Source organism: Sminthopsis crassicaudata, chromosome 4 (assembly GCF_048593235.1).
Source record: "Sminthopsis crassicaudata isolate SCR6 chromosome 4, ASM4859323v1, whole genome shotgun sequence".
Lineage (NCBI taxonomy): Eukaryota > Metazoa > Chordata > Mammalia > Dasyuromorphia > Dasyuridae > Sminthopsis > Sminthopsis crassicaudata.
The window spans coordinates 176,148,017-176,170,450 of record NC_133620.1 but is presented as its reverse complement, the minus strand read 5'-3'; the positions used below and the strand labels follow the sequence as shown (position 1 = coordinate 176,170,450).

Genomic DNA, 22,434 nt, shown 5'->3' with positions numbered 1-22,434 from the left:
CTCATTTATTTTTTCCTTGTGAGAAGTGAATAGCTCAACCATTCCTATATTCTTTAGGGAATTCTGTGTGTCCTACCTACCCTTAAGATACTGAATGTTTGCTTTAAAAAAAAAAAAAAAAAGAATTTAGCTCACACCTGCAGTAATTGGAAAAATGTCAAGCTTAAGCACCTGACAGTGAATGCAATCAGATATCATTTTCATGTACTGTACTTTCAGTAAATAACATGTTGTAGTTACATCCGGAACCATGTTCCTGAATCAGTAAATTATAAAGTCAAGCTCTGATTTAACATGTCATTAAGAGATTATTTTCTTTCACATTTTAAATCAGTAAATCTATTTTTTAAATGGAAAGAAAGGCAGGTTGAAATGATTTATGACAAGTGTAGTATATCGATGTTGCCATATTGATTATATGTTAATAATTAATATTTAACATTGGCATGAAAGTCAGGAAATTCAGAGCTATTGTTGCTGTGTTCCTAATTCTATTTCTTTGTACAAAGGTAGTATTTTGCTTTCCTCCTGAAGTTGTACTTACTTAACATAAAAGTAAAATCTGACTGAGTTATAGTTGCTATGGGAACCATAACTTGGATTTTTTTCTGTTCCTGTGTGTGTCTTAGATCTCAGCTGTAACATTTCATTAATGTAGATTTTTATATTCTGTCTATTTTTAACAAAGGAAAAGATATAGGCACTTTTCAAGTTTCATCATAGTGACTTAAAAAGCCAGTTTGAATGTTTGGTCAAATATGCATGTAGATCTAAATTAGATTGATGCAGTCTTTCCTGGTGCAGTACAAGAGAAAGTTTGGATCACCTCAATTAGAGATATTTAATGTGAGAACAATACTAGAACAGCTCAAAGATTAGTGCTTCTCCTTAACCTTCCTTAAAAGGATTGTTGTTCAGTCATTTTTCAGTGATATCCAACTCTTTATGACCTCATTTGGGGTTTTCTTGGCAAAGATGCTGGTGTGGTTTGCCATTTCCTTCTCCAGCTCATTTTACAGAAGAGGGAACTGAGGAAAACAGGTTAAGTGATCTGCTCTGGGTCACACAGTAAGTCAATGTCTAATATGAATTCAGGTTTTCCTGACTCCAGGACAAATACTCTAGCCACTTGGCCACTTACCTGTTCTTAAAGGCAATCACTTTACGATTCCTTAGTGCCCTTCCCTTTAAGATGGCATTGGAAAGTTTTTTACTTGTTTTCCATTAAGTTCTAGCTATGCCTTGGTATAAGATGGTGTCTGGAACAGAGATCCAGTATAATTATTTGTTTTAGTAAGGGAAGATAAATTCTATATGTAGAGTGACATTTTCCAAAGAATAAGACATGGTTCTACAGCACAAATTCCAGTGTAAACTATGGAAAGGGTGAGATATTAATTCTGCCACATACTACTTTGCAAGGTCTCAGGAGAGCACTTTATAGCACCACAGCATTCTTGTAGTTCAACCTCTACCTGAAAAAAAAATTCCCATTACAACACAAATGGTCACTGAGCCTTTACTTAGGAACACTCAATAAGGGAAGCACAATACCTGCTAAGGCAACCCATGTATAATTGCTCTTTCCTTACAGCTTTTAAATACTTTTATTTAAAACTTCTATTAAAAATTATTTTCATGGTAGCTAGTTGGTGCAGTTTATAGAGAACTAGCCTGAAGTCAGGAGGACTTGAGTTCAAATCAGACACTTAACACTTCCTAGCTGTGTGACCCTGGGAAAGCCGCAGCCAAAAAAAAAAAATTGATACCAAATTCTTCTCTCATTCTCCTTATCCCTCTCATTGAGAAGGCAAGATTTTGAACTCTTTTAGAGACAATTATCATCATTGCTTCAATTTATCCTTCTCCAACATAATCAATCCTAATTTATTCCACAAATCTTCATGTGAAATAGACACTGACCTTTCACAATTCTCTTCCATTAGTTCTAGTCTCTTCAGTTTAGCAATGTCTTTTCCAAAATATGGTATATAGATCTGAACACAAGTGCTTTAATTTTTTTTTAAATGAATGGAATAAAAAAGCATGAATTAAGCACCAAATATTATTCAAGACACTGGAGATTCTAAGACAAAATGGAAATTTTCCTTTTTTTCTTAAAAACTAGCATTTAAATAGAATAAAATATTATAATAGAGAGCAGTAGTGAATGTGGAAGTGGCTTTTTATGTGGGAATTCAGTTGTATGGATTATGCAAACAAGGATCCATTGTCATGACCTTTCTCCAGCAGCAATGGAAGTATTATTGTACCTGAGATCTCACTTCAGTTTTCTCATCAGTAAAATGAAGCGTTAATTTCCTCCATTTCACCTCTAGTTCTGTGATCCTTTGTATATAGTTCTGTTACAATGTATTGACAGCAATAAATTGGGGAATGCAAGAAATTAAGAAAGTAAGGCTGTTTAGTGTAGTCAAGCTTGCCTTTAATGAGTTCTGATCATAAATGTACGTTGCCATTGATGCATCTGTCTATATACACAAAGTAGAATTCTTTAATGCAGATTATTAACAAAAGATGTATATGTTCATCCTATAAAATGTTCAACCAGGTAAATTAAGATAAAACTTATTTGTGACTTAGAGTGTGAATTTTCTTTTTCTCATTAGTCTTCCTTTTCACAGATGACAAAAAAATTAGCAGCAGTCAGTGGGAACCTAAACTCATTAGTGCCCTATATGAAACTCTGACACTACAAATGAACATAATATCCTGAAGGGAGAAGAAAAAGAGAAAGAGTCTCAATTTAGCACAGAGAAATCTGTAACCTGAGTAAGCAGAAGAGATCTCATATTGTAGAACTTATTCCCAAAGCAAAAGGCAAATTAATATTAGTATATTAACTAGCCAATGATTATGCACACATTAACACCCAAAGGCTGTATCTTTAGTCTCTGAATGGAATTTTCTTTGTCATCTCAGTTTGCACAAAAGGCTGTGGCACATAAAATATGGCTGGATACATGAGCATTATTAGATGGTGACAAGGAATTGTCTTTGAGCACTATTCCTTTAGAGGTGCTAGAATAGTTTGATAAGTACTCCTGAGGTCACTAGCTGCCATAGTTACTGCACTTTCTTAATATTTTATGGCATCATTCAGAAAAATAGTGCCTCTATTTTATCTCAACAGGCATTTTAAAATAGGTTGAAACATTGGACATCTAACAAATAAGCAAAATTATTTTATACACTGTTAAGAGGGGAATTTCATCATGCCATTTACATTTATGCAAATATTTTTGTTCTAAAATAGTCTGGTTTTTTTTCCTAAAATAATAATTATTTTCCCTTTCCCTGATTTTTTTAATTGGAAAACATGTTAAAGGATTAAAAGTAGAACCCTTTTCTCGTTCAAAAGTTTATCTCATTACTCATATGGTTTTACCACACCCAAGTTTTTGTTTTTCTCACAGCTTTGGATGGCATGAACAATCAACAGGGATTTATTTAATATATACTGTTGTACCATAGTTTCCTTATATTATCCTCAGTTTCTCTAAATTGTCCTACTTCAGTTTCCTTAATTGTTCTACCTCAGTTTCCCTAAATTGTTCTGCCTCAATCACCCTGTTTGCAACCCTCCTTTCCTGTTCTTTAGGGCTGAAGAGATCTGGCATTCCAAAAGATAAAACTCCAGATGTCCTATCTCAGATACCTAATTTGTATCCTCTGTCTCTAAGTTCCAGACTTTCTATCTCTAACTAACTACCTCTTTCACTCCCAATTTATCAGAATTTATGGTCCTCACTCCCTCACCCTATCAGAACCAGATTGATGGTCCATCCCTGGAAATTCCTGCTCTCAGTGTTCAGACTCCATCCCTTGCTTTTGTTACCCCAATTGCTAGAGAACCATATATAACTTACTGGAATCTCACATTCAATGCTGCTGCTGCTGCTGAATGCTTTAAGACATCAGCCCTGGGACCAAAATGGATCCTTTGGTCCCAGAAAATCTTGCCCTGTCAAAAATCCAAATATTAAAACTCTCTAATCTCTATCTTGTCTCAGTTTCTCCAGCATTACACTATTATGTACCAACCTTCTGCTCAAAGACCTTCAATCAGTAGAATTTGACTACTTCCTAAGGAACCCTTTTCCAATTTGCATAACTTTAAGTATTTGGAATCTGCCTATCTAATACCTCTTCTTTTTATTCCTGTTTAAAAGTTCTTTATCTACTAGATAGAGGCATCTAAGTAACAGTAGATAGAGTGCTGAGTCTGGAGTCAAGAAGATGAGTTCAAATTCAGCCTCAGGTACTTAGTAGCTGTATGATTCTTGACTAGTCACTTAACCTTGTTTGCCTCATTTTCATCATCTGTAAAATAAACTGGAGAAGGAAATGGCAAAGTATGTTGGTGTCTCTGCCAAGAAAATTCCAATTGGAGTTACAAAGAGCTGGCTGTGACTGAAAAGCAACAAATATAACCTATTTCTTCCAATAGATTTGAGGGCTAATGAAATCAATTAAATCAATCAAACAATTATCAAATGTTTGCTCTTTCCTGGACACCAGTAATATGGAGAATAATATGAAGAACCCCTGCCCTTAAGGAGCTTATATTTTAATGAAGAAGAAAACAAGATGAAGATTAATATCCTATATTTATGTAATCTTTTTTTTTTTTACCAAGATAGCTTAAGGTAGCTAATTAAACTAAAGAGAGTAAATGGAAAAGTTAGGGTTCTATTTTAATTTCTTCCCATTAAGATTTTAAAATTGTTTTATTAAAGTCTCTTTAACAGTGATAAGAGAGCTGGCATTGACACTAGGAAATTCTGGGTTTATATTCTATGTTTAATATTTTCTCACTTTGTGACCTTGGACAAATCACATAAACTCTCATTGTTTGAGACTAGAAGGGTTAAACAAATGGTCTACAATCCTCCCTAAAGGAACCAGATGAAATGAAATTGAATATTTTTAATAAGTGAAAATACAATAGAACTTCCATAATGCTAATATGTGTTTTTTATGTCAATATGCAGCCTTTAGGACTCCTTAGGTATGATTTAGAAGCTTCGATTCTATTTGAATTTTATACCACTGCTTCAGATAGCATTTTGCTGGTGAGAAGTTGCTGAGAAGATATCCACATATACACAAGCATTGATAAAGGGTTTTAACTCATGTAAAAATTTCCTATGGCAATGAAGAAATAGATTTAGTTCTTTAGGACAATGCTGTGATTGGAACAAGGACCCAGATACTTGAACTATTTTTCCTAAGTTCTGAGATCTGAAAATCATCAATGTAATTTCATGAAATGCCAAGTATAGCTTTCCAAAATAATAGTAAGAAAAAAAATGAGCACTTCTGAAGATAATTATTTTAGCCACTGTTTGAGAAGTTCAAAAATGAATATTTCCAAGTCATTGCTGATTGTATTAGTATTAACTGCCATTTTATTGAACCAGGAACTTCAAAGAAAAGGCTTTCAGGTTATCAACATTATTCAGTTAAAACATAGTGCCCTTAAAAAAAGGAATCCCTTAAGTTTTTAAAAATATAGTTTCTAACATAATCTTGTTTCAATTGTAAGTATCTTATGTTCCAGAAATGTGAAAACTCTGGCTGAGTGTGTAGGTGGAAGTAAGGGTGTGGGGAGAGGTGAGCAGGGAGATAGAGTAAGGCAAGCTCACAATGACATATCTGTAATTTCATTTTTAATATTTTTCATCTTTCCTTCTTTCCCAAATCTTGCATTTTTTCCTTCAAGGAGCCACATGACTAGTCTTGTCACATGTGTATTCTGTAGTTCCAATTTCTTCAAGATTAGGCCTCCTAGGGGCAGCTAGGTAATACAGTGGATAGAGCACCAACTATGAAGTCAGGAAGACCTGAATTCAAATTTGGTCTCAGACAGTTGACACTGCCTAGCTGTGTGACCCTGGGCAAGTCCCTTAACCCTAATTGCTTCAGGAGAAAAAAAAAAAACCTTAGGACTGCTACATTTCCTTCTCAGTTTGCCAGGGTACTCTGAAGTCTTTGTGTATTTTCTTTCCTCTCTACTTTTCCACCTAGTAACACTACTGCTTTTCCCTCCTGTTGTGAGAGAACCAGTGGGAACCAGTAACTAGCACCCTAGTTCTATTTAAATATTTAATATAAATTAACTTTTACAAAGACATATTTACTTTAAATATAAAGAACAAAGTACAAATATTGCTTTCAGAATGACAAAGGTATGCTCTTCCCTACTTTACCTCAGTCTCTGAGGGAGTAAATTCAAGATTTATCTCTGTTTTTACATAGCATTAATCCCAGAAAGTTTATGTCCAAATGTGGCATCATATGGGATAAGTCATCATTTCATTTTTTACCAACATGGGTCTAGAAGATAGCTTTTGAAGATTGGAGCTTGATCTTTTCTCCTTGGGGCATCAATGCCTCACTAGTTACAAAACCTGTCAGGTATTTTGACTTCTGGATTTCTCTGGCTTATTCTCTCAGTCCTTGAAACTCCCTTTAACAACTTCCCTTCAGAGGAATCTCTGAACTCCTCTTGGGGAAAATAAATAAATAAAGCAGAGAAGTAGCTGTAGGTGCCTCAAGTCTTTTTGAAGGTCCTAGTGACTCCAGCTAGGGCAATTAGGTGATAGTAGATACAGCACTGAACTTGGAATTAAGAAGACTCATCTTCATGAGTTCAAATGTGGTCTCAGACTCTTATTGCCTGAGTGGCTATGGGCAAGCCATTTAAACACTGTTTGCTTCTTTTTTCTTTTTCTGTAAGATGAACTGGAAAAGGAAATGGCAAAATACTACAGTATCTTTGCCAAGAAAATCCCAAAATAGGATTACAAAAAGTCAGACATGACTAAATTACAACAATGGCCAATAAATGACCCGCAACTATGTTAGTCTATTGGAAACAATTTACACCATATCTGTACATGCTCCATAGACATTCTAAGACACTTAAGCATTATCACAGTTCTCCAGGCTGATCTTCTAAATTTCAGTAAGGGGAGATTATATCACCTAAGCAAAGTAATTAAATCTATACATGCAATAGGGCCCCAATTTCTGTACAGAACTCATGAAGAAACATGGAAACCCTCTTTCAATTTAGATCCTATTATTTGAACAAGAAATATTTTTAGAGAGACTTCAAAGTATTTATAAAGTGCTACATTTCTCTAGAATAACTATTTAATTTACTAGTACCACTGATTTTAGCAAGGCTCTATAAAGCTCAAGAATGCATCCATCTGTTTTAGATAAGAATTTTTCAATAGGTTAATTGTTTATGGAGCTCTACTCTGAACTTTCAGAAAAATCTCAGAGAAGGAACATAGAAATAATGTTGGATTAATCCTGCTAAGTTATGTCCCCTTACTTCTTTATTCCTTCTTCCTTGGTACAGACCACAAATTATTTATTTTTCAAATCACAAAGCATTGTGAGAGGATTCAATTTCTGATAATCTTAACTGATAAAATCTTGATTTCTTAGAGAACCCTAATATCTTCTTATTGTTTTATCTCTGCTGGGCTTATTTTTAATGATCAAGGCCATATTTCCAAGAGTGCTTTACTTGTTTGTTGTCACAGAGTGTGCTGAATTTTTTTTCCTAAATGTTATTTAATTGGTGGGTATTTATAAATCTATATTTTCATTCTTTGATCACTTGTATGCATTTATAGAACTTTTTCTAAGAGAAAAATACTATCAAATAAAAGAAAGAAAGGGGAGTTACCAAAAGCCTTGACATTTCAGTTGCCCTATTTCTTTGTTCTAAAGACTCAGGACAGGAAATCACTGGAGATTTGAGAGTAAGTGACCTGAGTGAAGTCTATATTGAAGAATAAAACTTTTAATGATTTGTAACAGCCATGAAAATAGGCACTGTCTTATTAGCCTAGTCCATAAGGTGATTTCAGAGCAGGCCTGGGGGGGAGGGAATGAATTTAAAAGCTAAAATAAATGGAACATTATATACTATAATAAACGGTATCACATTTAAGTTTTATCTGAGTCTTTTTTATATTCCTTAATATATTACTTTATGTTATTTTGTTGTGTTATCATGGAACTATGTGTTTCTGGAGAATCTTGAACACTTTTTTCCCAAAAAAGTAATATATTATATATACTTATCTTTCTTTTTTCCACACAATCAGACTATGTCATAGTTTTCCCTGCTTTTATTGTTTTGAGCTGGGTAGTGGTTATAGAAAGGGAAACTATAAATTGGATGGACCAAATATGTTTTCTGTGCTTAATGAATATTTTTTGGAAAATCAATTTTTGAAGGATTAATGGCAATTATGATATTAAATATAAATGTATAATAATGTTACTTTGATATAGTAAGGTAGAATGTATCTCTTTAAAGAATATTGATAATGAAGAATGTTTATTGTAATCCATCTATAAAACAATGGCATAGTGAAGTAAACATTGCATTTATGGTTGGAAGGTATAACTTTTCATTTTAGGCAAATCACTTAGGTTACTGAAAGTTGTCTTTTCTAAATGTTTGAAGTAAAAAAAAATATTAAGCTATAATCTTGAGTTACCTTATATCTCTAACATATTTTTAAATGAGATTAATAAAAACTAAAATTATTTTACACATGCTATGTCCTTTGTTTTCTGAAGTATTGAGGTAAGATTGAACATGATAAGTTATAAAAATAAAAATAACAATAATAACATTGCTTTAATATTTGCAAAGAATTTTACAAATATTCTTTCATCTTATTCTAATAACAGTTCTGAGTTGTTGTTTAGTCATTTTTTAGTCATGTTCAACTTTTCATGACCTCATTTAGGGTTTTCTTGGCAAAAATGCTAAAGTTGTTTTTCATTTTCTTCCCCAGCTCATTTTACATATGAGGAACTATGGCAAAAAGTGGCAAGTGATTTATCTAGGATCATATAGTTAATAAAGCTTGGAGACCAGGTTTTTAACTCAGGATCATCCTGGGAAGAAGATGTTAATATCCTTCTTATTGTTGTTATATGTTGTTGTTATTGTTGTTGTTGTTTTGTGAAGCTCCTCCTGTACATAGACTATTATGCTAAGCCTGAGGAAAATAGAAAGGCTAGTTAAGATTCAATCACCGTCCTTAGGGAACTTGCATTCTGATGGAAAATATAAAACATACAACTGTTTATACACTATCTGTATTTAAATTGAACACTTATAATATTGGCCAGGAAACAGGGATGATGAAGGATCTATGTATTTGAATGGTTGGTCTGGTAAAATTTTTAAATATAATTTAGAGAGGAGAGGAAATGGAAGTGTTATGCCTTCTTGATATTCTAGTTCAATAGTCTAAACAAATATCAATAAGGTCCTATAATTAGATGCTATCAGTGAGAAATAAGAGAAAAGAGATACAAGAGGAGTTGTAGAAGTAAAATCAACAGGGCTTAGGAAATGAGTACATATTTTAAAAATAGGGAATAGGCAAAAAAAAAATCTCAAAGAGGTAAAGAAGGGGTAAATGGGTTTTAGGTATTTTGAATATTAAGAGTGAATGATGATATCAAGGTTATTGTATCCTATAGGAAAGGAGCTTTTAATTTTTTTTTTTTTTTTTGGCTGAAGCAATTAGGGTTAAGTAACTTGCCCAAGGTCACACAGCTAGAAAGTATTAAGTGTCTGAGACCAGATTTAAAGTCAGGTCCTCCTGACTTCAGGGCTGGTGCTCTGTCCACTTCACTACCTTGCTGCCCCTTAATTTTTTTTAAATGTTAAGAGCCCTCTTTGGCAATTCATGAAGATTATAGACTTCTTTTTGGAGTTTTTTAAATATCTGATGCAAATCTTAAATCTTAATGACAGAATCATAAAAATAAAGAAGTAATTTCCCCCATCTAGATTCATAGGTTTCTTGAAATCAATCTCCAGACTCCTTTGAAGATTTATGCAAACCAAGTTAAGAACTCTTACTCAAGACTATTACAGATTGTAGGTCTAGAGGATGAGAAATCAAAGTCAGATTCATTAGTCTATGAGATTTCCAAGGTGAAGAAAATAGATGAGGGCAAGGGATTGAATCCTATATTTAAATGAAAGGCCAATGATTTGTGAAGGTAAGGCAGAAAGGTAGTCTTTTCCTTTTTTATCCAAAGATCACAAAAAGTAAATAATAACTAACAATTTCATCAGATCTGACTGCACTCCAATTTTCATAGGTACAAGTTACTGAATTTAGATTTTTTGTTGTTAAATAATGAAATGCCAGTTTTCTAAGTTTTTCATTTGGTGAAGTATTCCCATGACATTTTAAAAAATATTTTTCATAGTTGGGGCCAATGAAAAGACTGGATGCTAAAATGGAATAAATGAATACTCTATTTGAAGACAAAGTGACAATCAATCAGTGAAGGCATAGTAAACGGATTAAATTGTATGAGATGATGATAATGGAAAAGAGTCAGAAGGCTGAATGTTCTCTTCTCAATAAAATGATCTTTAAAAAATAAATAAATAGAATGATCTTTGTGCTAGAAAAGATAAGAAAAAAATGTTAACAGGGAAGAATATCCACAATAGCTGCCCTCAATTGATTTAAGTCAACAAACTTAAATTAACAGTATCCTAGAATGCTGGGGGGAAAAGATACATAGATGCAATTGTGAAGTTACTTTTTAATTAAGTCATATGAGGAGAAAAAAGGTAAATACTGTAAATATCTTCAAAAACGAAGGTAAAACCTGCCTACTATAGGTGAGGGAGGATATATCTTTTATTTACAAAATTTTTGGAAATACCTAAAAAGTCTCAACTAGAAAGGTAGTGTCTAGTACAGTGCCCTGCATTGTTTAACAGTAACCCTTTGAGAAAAGAGACTGTATCACCTAGCTTAGTGCCTGGCACATCATAGACACTAAATAAATATGTGTTGAAAATTGTCAAAATCACTTGGAAAACTCATGTAAGGAATATTTTTGTAAAATTACAGATGGCCCAAGATTGGGAGGAATAACTAATTATATTGAAATAGATTATCTAACAAGATTTCAAGGAATTTGTCTGAATACTGGTATTCGATATTATTTGACTTTTAATGTATAAAATCCTCCAGAAAAAGGTCTAAATTTGTGATTCAAGGAAGTAAAACTAAGTTCTCAAAGGCTATGTTAACAGAAGTCTTCTGTTAGTTGTTTCACGTGGTCAGTTGTTTCAATGAGAGATGGCATCTGTTTTTTGAGAAGCCAAATATAGAGAGGCTAATAATTATAATATATTTTATTATATGTTATATATAAATATAATAATTATAACAATAACAATAATAGCCACAATCACCATGATATTATATAACATGTTAATATTTCAAGGTGTTTTGAAGATATTAAATTATTTCTTTTCCTCACAACAATCTGAGAGGTGGGTGTTGTTATCCCATTTGATAGGTGGAACCTGAAGCAGAAAAAATGTTAAATCACTTGTTAGGTAGCAAATATCTAAGGTTTCAGATATTCCAGGTTTCAGCATTTTATTCACCATGCCACTTAGCAATCTAGGTATCTTAACAGGTCAAAGTATAGCTTTTCAACAAATGAGGTCATTTCTGATCCCCTCCTTAGTGGTTTGTTTTGTTTTACTTTTTTCATGTCACTTTCAACAAGAAAAATTATGTTGTGAACTCATAGGATAATTCTATACAGTACTTATAATATTCTTTTAGGCTTATTCATTAAGTGTTACAATAACAACAGTGATAATTTTGCCTCAAAAAGTTCCAAATTAATATTTACATTAAATACTTATAAATATAATGTACAAAATTGTATTCTATCTATTATGAAAACCCTAAAATGAAATTATAAAACTATGATTATAAAATAATTATGAATATTTTATGTAGATATTCTAAATTAAAAGAAGTTCCAGAAGAGAAGGATAAGTTTAAATTGAAAACGTTTTAATACTATAATGAGAGGCTATATAAAATTTGTTTCTATAGAATATTTGTGATAGTCCATACTGATTTTTTTTTACTGTAATAAGTTTATTTTTAATACACATTGCTTTATGAATCATGTTGGGAGAGAAAAATTAGAGCAAAAGGGAAAAACCATGGGAGAAATAAAAAAAATAGAAATCGGAAGTGAACATAGCCTGTATTGATTTACGTTGCAACATTAGTTCTTTTTCTGGATGCAGATGGCATTTTCTGTCCAATATCTTTTGGGAGTGCTTTGGACCACTGAACCATTGAAAAGAACCAAGCCTTTTATAGTTGATCACTGCACACTCTTACTATTATTGTACAATGTATTCCTGGTTTTGCTTGTTTCAATCAGCATCAGTTCATGTAAATCTTTCCAGGCCTTTCTATAATCAATTTGTTCATCATTTTTAATAGATAAATAATATTCCTTTACTTCATATACCACAACTTGTTCAGCTATTCTCCATGATGTATATTCACTCATTTTCCAATTCTTTGCTACCACAAAAAGAGCTGTTACAAACATTTTTGCACATCTGGGTCCTTTTCCCTTTTTTATGATTGTCTTGGGATATAGACCTAGTGATGGCACTGATAAGTCAAAGGGTATACAGTTTTATAGCCTTTTGAGCACAGTTTCAGACTGCTCTCTAGAATAATGCAATCATTTCACAAAAACCAACAATGTATTAGTTTTGTTCTTCCAGATGAATTTTGTTATTATTTTTTCAAGTTCAATAAAATAATGTGTTGGCAGTTTGATTGGTATGGCACTGAAAAAAAGACCAATTTAGACAAAATTATCATTTTTATTATATTAGCTAGACCTAGCCATGAACAATTTATATCTTACCAATTGTTTAGATCTGATTTTATTTGTGTGAGAAGTGTTTTGTATTTATGTTCATATAGTTCTTGGGTTTGTCTTGGCAGGTAGATTTCCCAAGTATTTTATTTTGTCTACGGTAATTTTAAATGGAATTTTTCTTTCTATCTCTTGCTGATGGGTTTTGTCAGTGATATATAGAAATGCTTTGTGATGATTTGTGTCGGTTATCATACAACTTTTTGCTAAATCTGTAAATTGTTTCCAGTAGGTTTTTGGATGATTTTTTTCTGGGATTCTCTAAGTATATCATCATATCATCTGCAAAGAATAATTGTTTTATTTCCTCATTGCCTAATCTAATTCCTTTAATTACTTTTTCTTTTCTTATTGCAAAAGCCAACATTTATAGTACAATGTTGAATAGTAGTGGTGATAATGGGCATTATTGTTTCATCCCTGATTTTATTGGGAATGCATCCAGTTTCTCTCCATTATTTCTACCATGTTATATGTTATTCATAGAATCTGAAATGAAGAAAGCTTTCTCAAAAAATGATGCACTTGATACCTCTAGATCTGGATCATATTGTGCTACATAATAATTCCCCATTTTGCTATAAAGCCATTTCAACAAAATTATGAAAAATCAAAAGAGATAACCCCTAATTGTTTTAAGGAGCTACAAGCTCATTGAAGCAAGTATAGTTTACTTGGAAGGATTCATGAATTTGAAGCTACTGAACATTCAATTGGAGCTCATATTTCTTATTACCTGAAAGACTTAGGGAAATCATTGAACTCAATGGACTTCTCTCTAAGATCTCTTCCCTATCATAATCCCATTATGTACATTATTATTTTGTTATTAATATGCACATATGCATATGTTAATTATATAATATGCATATATCAATATAATGCATATGTGCATTATATTAACGCACAATTTGATGCAGAGTTTCCCATTCATAATGCTCATTAATCTCTTCATGCATCTGTGTTAGAGAAGAGCAGGCATTATAGATAAATAAGGGACTATTTATATAGCTAGAATGGATTCTCTAGAAGAAATGGAGAAGGGTTTTCTGTAAATCTTTGTATTGTTTTGAAATATTGCAAATTTTTTCCCAACTCTAAACCATTTTTATCACCAATAGTATTCTAGTTATAGGAAGCTATATGATCTAATTTCCCATAATACCAAAATCATAAAGGAATCAAACATGTTGTTAGATCCTATTGCAATGATAGAGGGTGAGTAATAATAGTCAGTATTAAGTCAAGGATTACTTGGACATAAGAAGTGGAATCAAATATATTATCCAAGTAATCTAGGTAATTTGTGATTGGAAAAGAAAATGGACTTTTCACTTAGTGAAAGCAAAGAAGTAACAGATGGAAAGTCCAGGTGCTACACTAATCCCTTCCCCTCCCCAAATGTCAAAATACCTAATGGAATACATCCAGCATGTTCTGAGTACTTTGTAAGAGGATTTAAGATGTCAAGGGCAAGAAAAGTTCATGATAAGTTCATGGATATATTGTGATGTACAGTTTTAGAGAGAAGACTTCATTAAACAGATCATGGATTCATTGACAGAAAAGCTATGCACAATCACACATTAAAATTGTATGAGTTGAAACAAATCATTTTAATAGAGTGACACCAGATTTCTGAAAGCAGAAATTGTCCCATTTTCTAGGAGAGAGGACAGAGGGGAAAAGTCAGTGAGGACTATAGTCATTAATTCATTCTTGTTTATAGTTTGCCTTCTTGTTGTCTCTAATACTTTTCTCTTCCTTCCCTCCCTCCCTTTTCCCCTTTATCTTTCTCTTCTTTTTTATCCATGTTTCCTTCCTAACTTCCTTCCTTCCTTCCTTCCTTCCTTCCTTCCTTCCTTCCTTCCTTCCTTCCTTCATTCCTTCCTTCTTTCTTTCCTTCTTTCTTTCCTTCTACTTTTTCTCTCTTTCTTCATCCCCTAAATAAATTTGTTATATTATAATTTTTGGAGTTGAGGTTAGAAGAATTATGTTTGATTGGGTTACCATGCACACATTTAATGTTTAAATTGAGAAAGGCTTCAGCTTGGTTGAATTTATACTAATGTATATTCATGCTTTCTTTTTTTTACTATACCAAGGAAATTCATGATAGAGCCATGATCTCTCTGGAACATTAATATCTACAGATGGTTTCTTTTGTACAGTAGCTTCTATGCTTTGCACATCAATAGAAATCTTTCTTAGCAATAATCTTATTAATACCTCTAGAAAAGAAAAACAACATATGTCTTGAGAGTTATTTTGCTTACAGGAAGCCTTGTGCACTGTTGTTTTCTTAACTTAAGAGATTGTCACTTTGATGGTCATCTCTGTATAATATTTGCTAGAACTTCTGTCAGATATTTCTAAAAACATCTGCTCATTTGGGAATTTTAGCCACAGCAGTAGCCTCTGAAAACTTTACAGGTAACAACTGCTTGTTCAGACCCCATCATTCTCTAGACCACAATGGAGTTAATTTTTCCCCTTTCCATTTTCCTTCCCTACCTCCACTAGGATGATACTATTTATTTCACAAGAAAATTTTTGAAAGGAACCTTTTTGCCACATGCATTAAGACTATCTTGTCTAGAATCTCAGTTCTCTTGATGGAGGTGTCATGTGGCGAAAAATTGGTATGTGCACATGAGAAGATGCCCTTTGGACGTGAGGCAGTTATTTTAGAAAGAAATTTCATTTCACAGTACAGTAAAATTGGTACTAAAAGATGTCTTATTTTAATTCTCTATTCAGTGTTTTGAAAGGTTAGCTTTTGAAGTAGAGTTAAATGCTTATATTTCACCCAACTTACACATAAAGAGATCCTGTCAGAGTAGTTTGTGTCTGAAAAATGGTCTAAGATAAAATGTGATTTGAAATCATTGCTGGTGAAAGCAAAGGTGGTGGTAGTGGTGGTAGTGATGGTGATGGTGGTGAAATGGGGGGAGGTGAGGAGTGTTCAATAGAATTAATGACATGCAAAAGAAAAAAAAGCTTTCTGCAGCTTGCATATGTATTATTTGGAAAAACCTTTCTCTGAGCTTCAGTTAAATCCCAATGGTTGGTTCAAAAGCTGAGTTCACTCAAGACAAGCTTTACAAACTGTGCTTGACTTGTGCCTCAGGATTTTTTGTCTCCATGAAACTCAGTTTTAAAAAAAATAAATAATACAGGATAGGAATAGAACCCATTGACATCAGACTGTGTGACAATCTGACCAGGAGTGCTTCACAGGCAGTCTTTTAGGATAGCAATGATTTTGGGATAGCAAAAATTGCCTTTAGCATCACAGAAACAGGTCTCTTGAAACAAAGGTAGAAAAAACAGTGGATGAAATAGCTTGCTGTCCTTTAGGCATTGTCTTCAGTATGGTAACTTGTTAGCTTCAGCTCACACAGTTAATGCACGACTATTTAAGGCTGATTACTGAGCTGGTGGCTTCTTCTTTCTCCTGCTATTTTCTCTTGTGTTTTAGTCATTTTGATTCCCCATTATTTTTTCAAACATGGAAAATGAAGGAGGTAGAAGGCCTTCTCTAGTTTTAATGACTTGCCAAAGGCCTTGCTGAAGGAAGAAATGTTTATTGAATGAAGAGATATTGAATAAGGAAGTAGAAAACATTACCCAGACTGGAGACTACATATGGATTTCATTTATTTTATTCTATCCCCCATAAAAGGGAAAGTTTAGGCACTTAAAACTTATGAATTTAATTTCACCATATCAGATGCTTGCATTGAAGTATCTAATCCTACTAAAGATTATTGAGTAGAATTGAAATCAGCATTGTTCTAAATCTAAAAATTGATAACATTTTGAGAGGCAGCACATTACAGTGGAGAGAACAATCTATTTGTAGTCCTAGGACCTACATTTAATTTTTGACTCTGTGATCTTGTTTATATCACAGAGCCTTGCAAAAATTAAGTTAAATGTAGAATAAAGTGGTTATTATAGATTGGATTTCTAACTTTAAATACTAGGAAATGTCACAAAAATTCTCAAACCCATTTTTTTCCCTAATGCAGTCTTCTAAGCTAAATCTGACTTTGCCAGTTGTTATATCATAGAATGATTGTATTGCACACAGTAGTCAATGAGTATTTGCCAATTTAAATCATACATTGAGTTGTAGAAGAAGTGGTCTCAGTATTCAATCAATAGTTGCTGATGTATACTGATGTTTTTTCTTTCCTCCTCAATGTCCCTGACAAAATAGCACTTAGAATAAGAACTTTAAAAAAATAATAGTAATACATACATATATACATATGTAAATATTTGTATATATATATATATATGTGTGTGTGTGTGTGTGTGTGTGTGTGTGTGTGTGTGTGTGTGTGTGTATATTTACCACAGCAATTTAAACTCCATTTTACTCAATTTGCAAAACTGTATCTTAGGAATAAATAAATATTTGTATGCTTTCTTATTTTCAGCAATATTTTGTCCAATCTAGTTTCCAGTGTACAAGATCATTTGTTAGCTTTCTCATGTGAACTATTTACTTAGAAAGGGTATATTCACTTCCTTTTTTGTCCCCAGAATTTCCATAAAGAAAAGTTTTGCTCATTTTTCATATTTCATGATCATTAATCATTAGTACCCTGCTTATGCTCTGTCATTCAAACATTAATGTGTTTGCTATTCTTCATATATAGCTTTTCATTTCTCATCTCTTTGCTTTCATACTACATTCTCTACATACCTGAAATACTGAAGAAGTCCTCCTTAGTTCTGTCCAAGAAACATCCTCTGACTTCATTTTTAGCACACCTTTTGCAATATAAGTAATCTTTATACAATAACCATTGCATAATGGTGATAAGCAGTATCTGTGACTAAGTTTATGCAAGACAAAGAAGCATTGTTAAAGTGTGTATTCCATGTCTTGTCTCCATATAAAAACTATGTGCATAATGTAAAAACCTAAACATTGAAATATGTATTTAGACAACTGATTACAAATTACATTATGTAGCATGTTATGAATAAAAATAATTATATATTGATTACATATAATGTATGACATTATATAATATTTATTGTATATTTATATATACCACATATATTTATCCAACAGTGAAATAAATGAAATTGCATGCAAAATAGTCAAAGTATACTTATTACTCTTTTAAACATTTTTTATTAATTTTTATAATTATAACATTTTCTTTGACAGTACATATTCATAAGTAATTTTTTTTACAACATTATCCGTTGTACTCCCTTCTGTTCTAAATTTTTCCCCTCCTTCCCTCCACCCCATCCCCTAGATGGCAGGCATTCCCATACATATTAAATATTTTATAGTATATCCTAGGTACAATATATATACGTGCAGAACCGAATTTTGTTGTTGTTGTTGTTGCAAAGGAAGAATTGTATTCGAAAGCTAAAAATAATCTGGGAAGAAAAACAAAACAAAATGAAACAGAACAGTGCTCAAGGTTTATACTCATTTCCCAATGTTCCTTTTCTGGATGTAGCTGATTCTGTCCATCATTGATCAATTGGAATTGGATTAGCTCTTCTCTATGTTGAAGATATCCACTTCCATCAGAATGCAACCTCATACAGTATCATTGTTGAAGTATATAATGATCTTATGGTTCTGCTCGTTTCACTTAGCATCAGTTGATGTAAGTCTATCCAAGCCTCTCTGTGTTCCTCCTGTTGGTCATTTCTTACACAAAAATAATATTCCATAACATTCATATACCATAGTTTACCCAACCATTCTCCAATTGATGGACATCCATTCATCTTCCAGCTTCTAGCCACTATGAAAAGGGCTGCCACAAACATTTTGGCACATACAGGTCCCTTTCCCTTCTTTAGTAGTTCCTTGGGGTATAGGCCCAGGAGTAGCACTGCTGTGTCAAAGGGTATGCACATTTTGATAACTTTTTGGGCATAATTCCAGATTGCTCTCCAGAATGGTTGGATTCTTTCACAACTCCACCAACAATGCATCAGTGTCCCAGTTTTCCCACAGCCCCTCCAACATTCATCGTTATTTGTTCCTGTCATCTTAGCCAATCTGACAGGTGTGTAATGATACCTCAGAGTTGTCTTAATTTGCATTTCTCTGATCAATAGTGATTTGGAACACTCTTTCATATGAGTGGAAATAGTTTTAATTTCATCATCTGAAAATTGTCTGTTCATATCCTTTGACCATTTATCAATTGGAGAATGGCTTGATTTCTTATAAATTAAAGTCAATTCTCTGTATATTTTGGAGATGAGGCCTTTATCAGAAACTTTAACTGTAAAAATTTTTTCCCAATTTGTTACTTCCCTTCTAATCTTGTTTGCATTAATTTTGTTTGTGCAGAAACTTTGTAATTTGGTGTAATCAAAATGTTCTATTTTGTGATAAATAATGGTCTCTAGTTCTCCCTTGGACACAAACTCCTTCCTCCTCCACAAGTCTGAGAGGTAAACCATCCCATGTTCCTCCAATTTATTTATGATTTCGTTCTTTATGCCTAAATCTTGGACCCATTTTGATCTAATCTTAGTATGTGGTGTTAAATGTGGGTCCATGCCTAGTTTCTGCCATACTAATTTCCAGTTTTCCCAGCAGTTTTTGTCAAATAATGAATTCTTATCCCAAAATTTGGGATCTTTGGGTTTGTCAAAGATTAGATTGCTATTTTTATTCACTATCTTGCCCTGTGAACCTAACCTATGCCACTGATCAACTAGTCTATTTCTTAGCCAATACCAAATGATTTTGGTGACTGTTGCTTTATAATATAGCTTTAAATCAGGTACACTTAGACCACTTTCCTCTGACTTTTTTTTCATTAGTTCCCTTACAATTCTCGACCTTTTATTCTTCCATATGAATTTTGTTGTTATTTTTTCTAGGTCATTAAAATAGTTTCTTGGGAGTCTGATTGGTATAACACTAAATAAATAGATTAGTTTGGGGAGTATTGTCATCTTTATTATATTCACTCGACCTATCCAAGAGCACTGAATGTCTTTCCAATTATTTAAATCTGACTTTATTTTTGTGGCAAGTGTTTTGTAATTTTGCTCATATAATTCCTGACTCTCCTTTGGTAGATATATTCCCAAATATTTTATACTATCGACTGTTATTTTGAATGGAATTTCTCTTTGTATCTCTTGCTGTTGGATTGTGTTGGTAATGTATAAAAATCCTGAGGATTTATGTAGATTTATTTTGTATCCTGCGACTTTGCTAAAATTCTGAATTATTTCTAATAGCTTTTTAGCAGAGTCTTTGGGGTTCTCTAAGTATACCATCATGTCATCTGCGAAAAGTGACAATTTGATTTCTTCATTTCCTACTCTAATTCCTTGGATCTCTTTCTCGGCTCTTATTGCCAAGGCTAGAGTTTCTAGTACTATATTGAATAGTAATGGTGATAGTGGGCAACCTTGTTTCACTCCTGATCTTACAGGGAAAGGTTCTAGTTTATCCCCATTACATATGATGTTTACTGAAGGTTTTAAATATATGCTCCTTATTATTTTAAGGAATAGTCCATTTATTCCTATACTCTCAAGCGTTTTTAGTAGGAATGGATGTTGGATTTTATCAAATGCCTTTTCTGCATCTATTGAGATGATCATATGGTTTTTATTAATTTGATTATTGATATGGTCAATTATACTAATAGTTTTCCTAATATTAAACCAGCCCTGCATTCCTGGTATAAATCCCACTTGGTCATAGTGTATTATCCTGGGGATGATTTTCTGAAGTCTATTTGCTAATATCTTATTTAAGATTGTAGCATCAATATTCATTAAGGAAATTGGTCCATAGTTTTCTTTCTCAGTTTTCGATCTACCTGGTTTAGGTATCAGTACCATGTCTGTGTCATAGAAGGAATTTGGTAGGACTCCTTCAATCCCTATTTTTTCAAATAGTTTACATAGCATTGGAGTTAGTTGTTCTTTAAATGTTTGGTAGAATTCACCTGTGAATCCATCTGGTCCTAGGGACTTTTTCTTAGGAAGTTGGTTAATAGCTTGGTCTATTTCTTTTTCTGAGATGGGATTATTTAGACTACTTACCTCTTCCCCTGTTAATCTGGGCAAGCTATATTTTTGAAGGTATTCTTCCATTTCATTTAAGTTATCGAATTTATCAGCATAAAGTTGAGCAAAGTAGCTCCTAACTATTGTTCTAATTTCCTCTTCATTAGTGGTGAGTTCACCCTTTTCATTTTCAAGACTATCAATTTGCTTTTTCTCTTTCCTTTTTTTAATCAGGTTTACTAAGGGTTTGTCTATTTTGTTGGTTTTTTCATAAAACCAACTCTTAGTTTTATTAATTAATTCAATAGTTTTTTTACTTTCAATTTTATGAATCTCACCTTTTATTTTTTGAATTTCAAGTTTTGTGTTTGTCTGGGGGTTTTTAATTTGTTCCTTTTCTAGCAATTTTAGTTGTAAGCCCAATTCGTTGGCCCTCTCTTTCTCTATTTTATGCAAGTAGGCCTGTAGAGATATAAAATTTCCCCTTATTACTGCTTTGGCTGTATCCCACACATTTTGGTATGATGTCTCATTATTGTCATTTTCTTGGGTGAAGTTATTAATTATGTCTATGATTTGCTGTTTTACCCAATCATTCTTTAGTATAAGATTATTTAGTTTCCAATTATTTTTTGGTCTATTTTCCCCTGGCTTTTTATTAAATGTTATTTTGATTGCATTATGGTCTGAAAAGGATGCATTTACTATTTCTGCCTTACTGCATTTGATTTTGAGGTTTTTATGCCCTAGTATATGATCAATTTTTGTATAGGTTCCATGAACTGCTGAGAAGAAAGTATATTCCTTTCTGTCTCCACTTAGCTTTCGCCAAAGATCTATCATATCAAACTTTTCTAGTATTCTATTTACCTCTTTGACTTCTTTCTTATTTATTTTGTGGTTTGATTGATCTAATTCTGAGAGTGCAAGGTTGAGATCTCCCGCTATTATAGTTTTGCTATCTATTTCCTCTTGCAGCTCTCTTAATTTCTCTTTTAAGAATTTAGATGCTGCACCACTTGGTGCATACATGTTTAATATTGATACTGCTTCACTATTGATGCTGCCCTTTAGCAGGATATAATGCCCTTCCTTATCTCTTTTAATTAGATCAATTTTTGTTTTTGCTTGATCTGAGATGAGGATGGCTACTCCTGCTTTTTTGGTTTTGCCTGAAGCATAATAGATTCTGCTCGACCCTTTTACTTTTAGTTTGAATGTCTCACCCTGTTTCAGGTGTGTTTCCTGTAAACAACATATAGTAGGATTCTGACTTTTAATCCAGTCTGCTAACTGCTTCCTCTTTATGAGGCAGTTTGCCCCATTCACATTTATGGTTAGAAGGACTAATTCTATATTGCTTGCCATCCTATTAACCCCTGCTTATGCTTTTCCCCTTTCCTTCCCTTTTACCCTCCTATCCAGTATTAAACTGGTGAACACCACTTGCTTTTCACAGCCCTCCCTTTTTAGGATCCCTCCCCCACCTTAAAGATCCTCCCCTTATTTTACCCCTTTTCCTCGAAATTACTGTATTCCCTTCCCCTTAGCTTACTCCTTCCTTTTCACTTTTCAATGAAGTGGAAG

At 32.9% G+C, this 22,434-nt stretch overlaps 1 protein-coding gene across 1 annotated transcript in view; it reads left to right on the top strand.

Annotated features, from left to right (window-relative positions):
* The window catches only part of NKAIN2 (sodium/potassium transporting ATPase interacting 2), a 1,389,007-nt gene that overhangs the window by 609,070 nt on the left and 757,503 nt on the right, over positions 1-22,434 (top strand). The gene's annotated exons all lie outside the window — the stretch shown is intronic.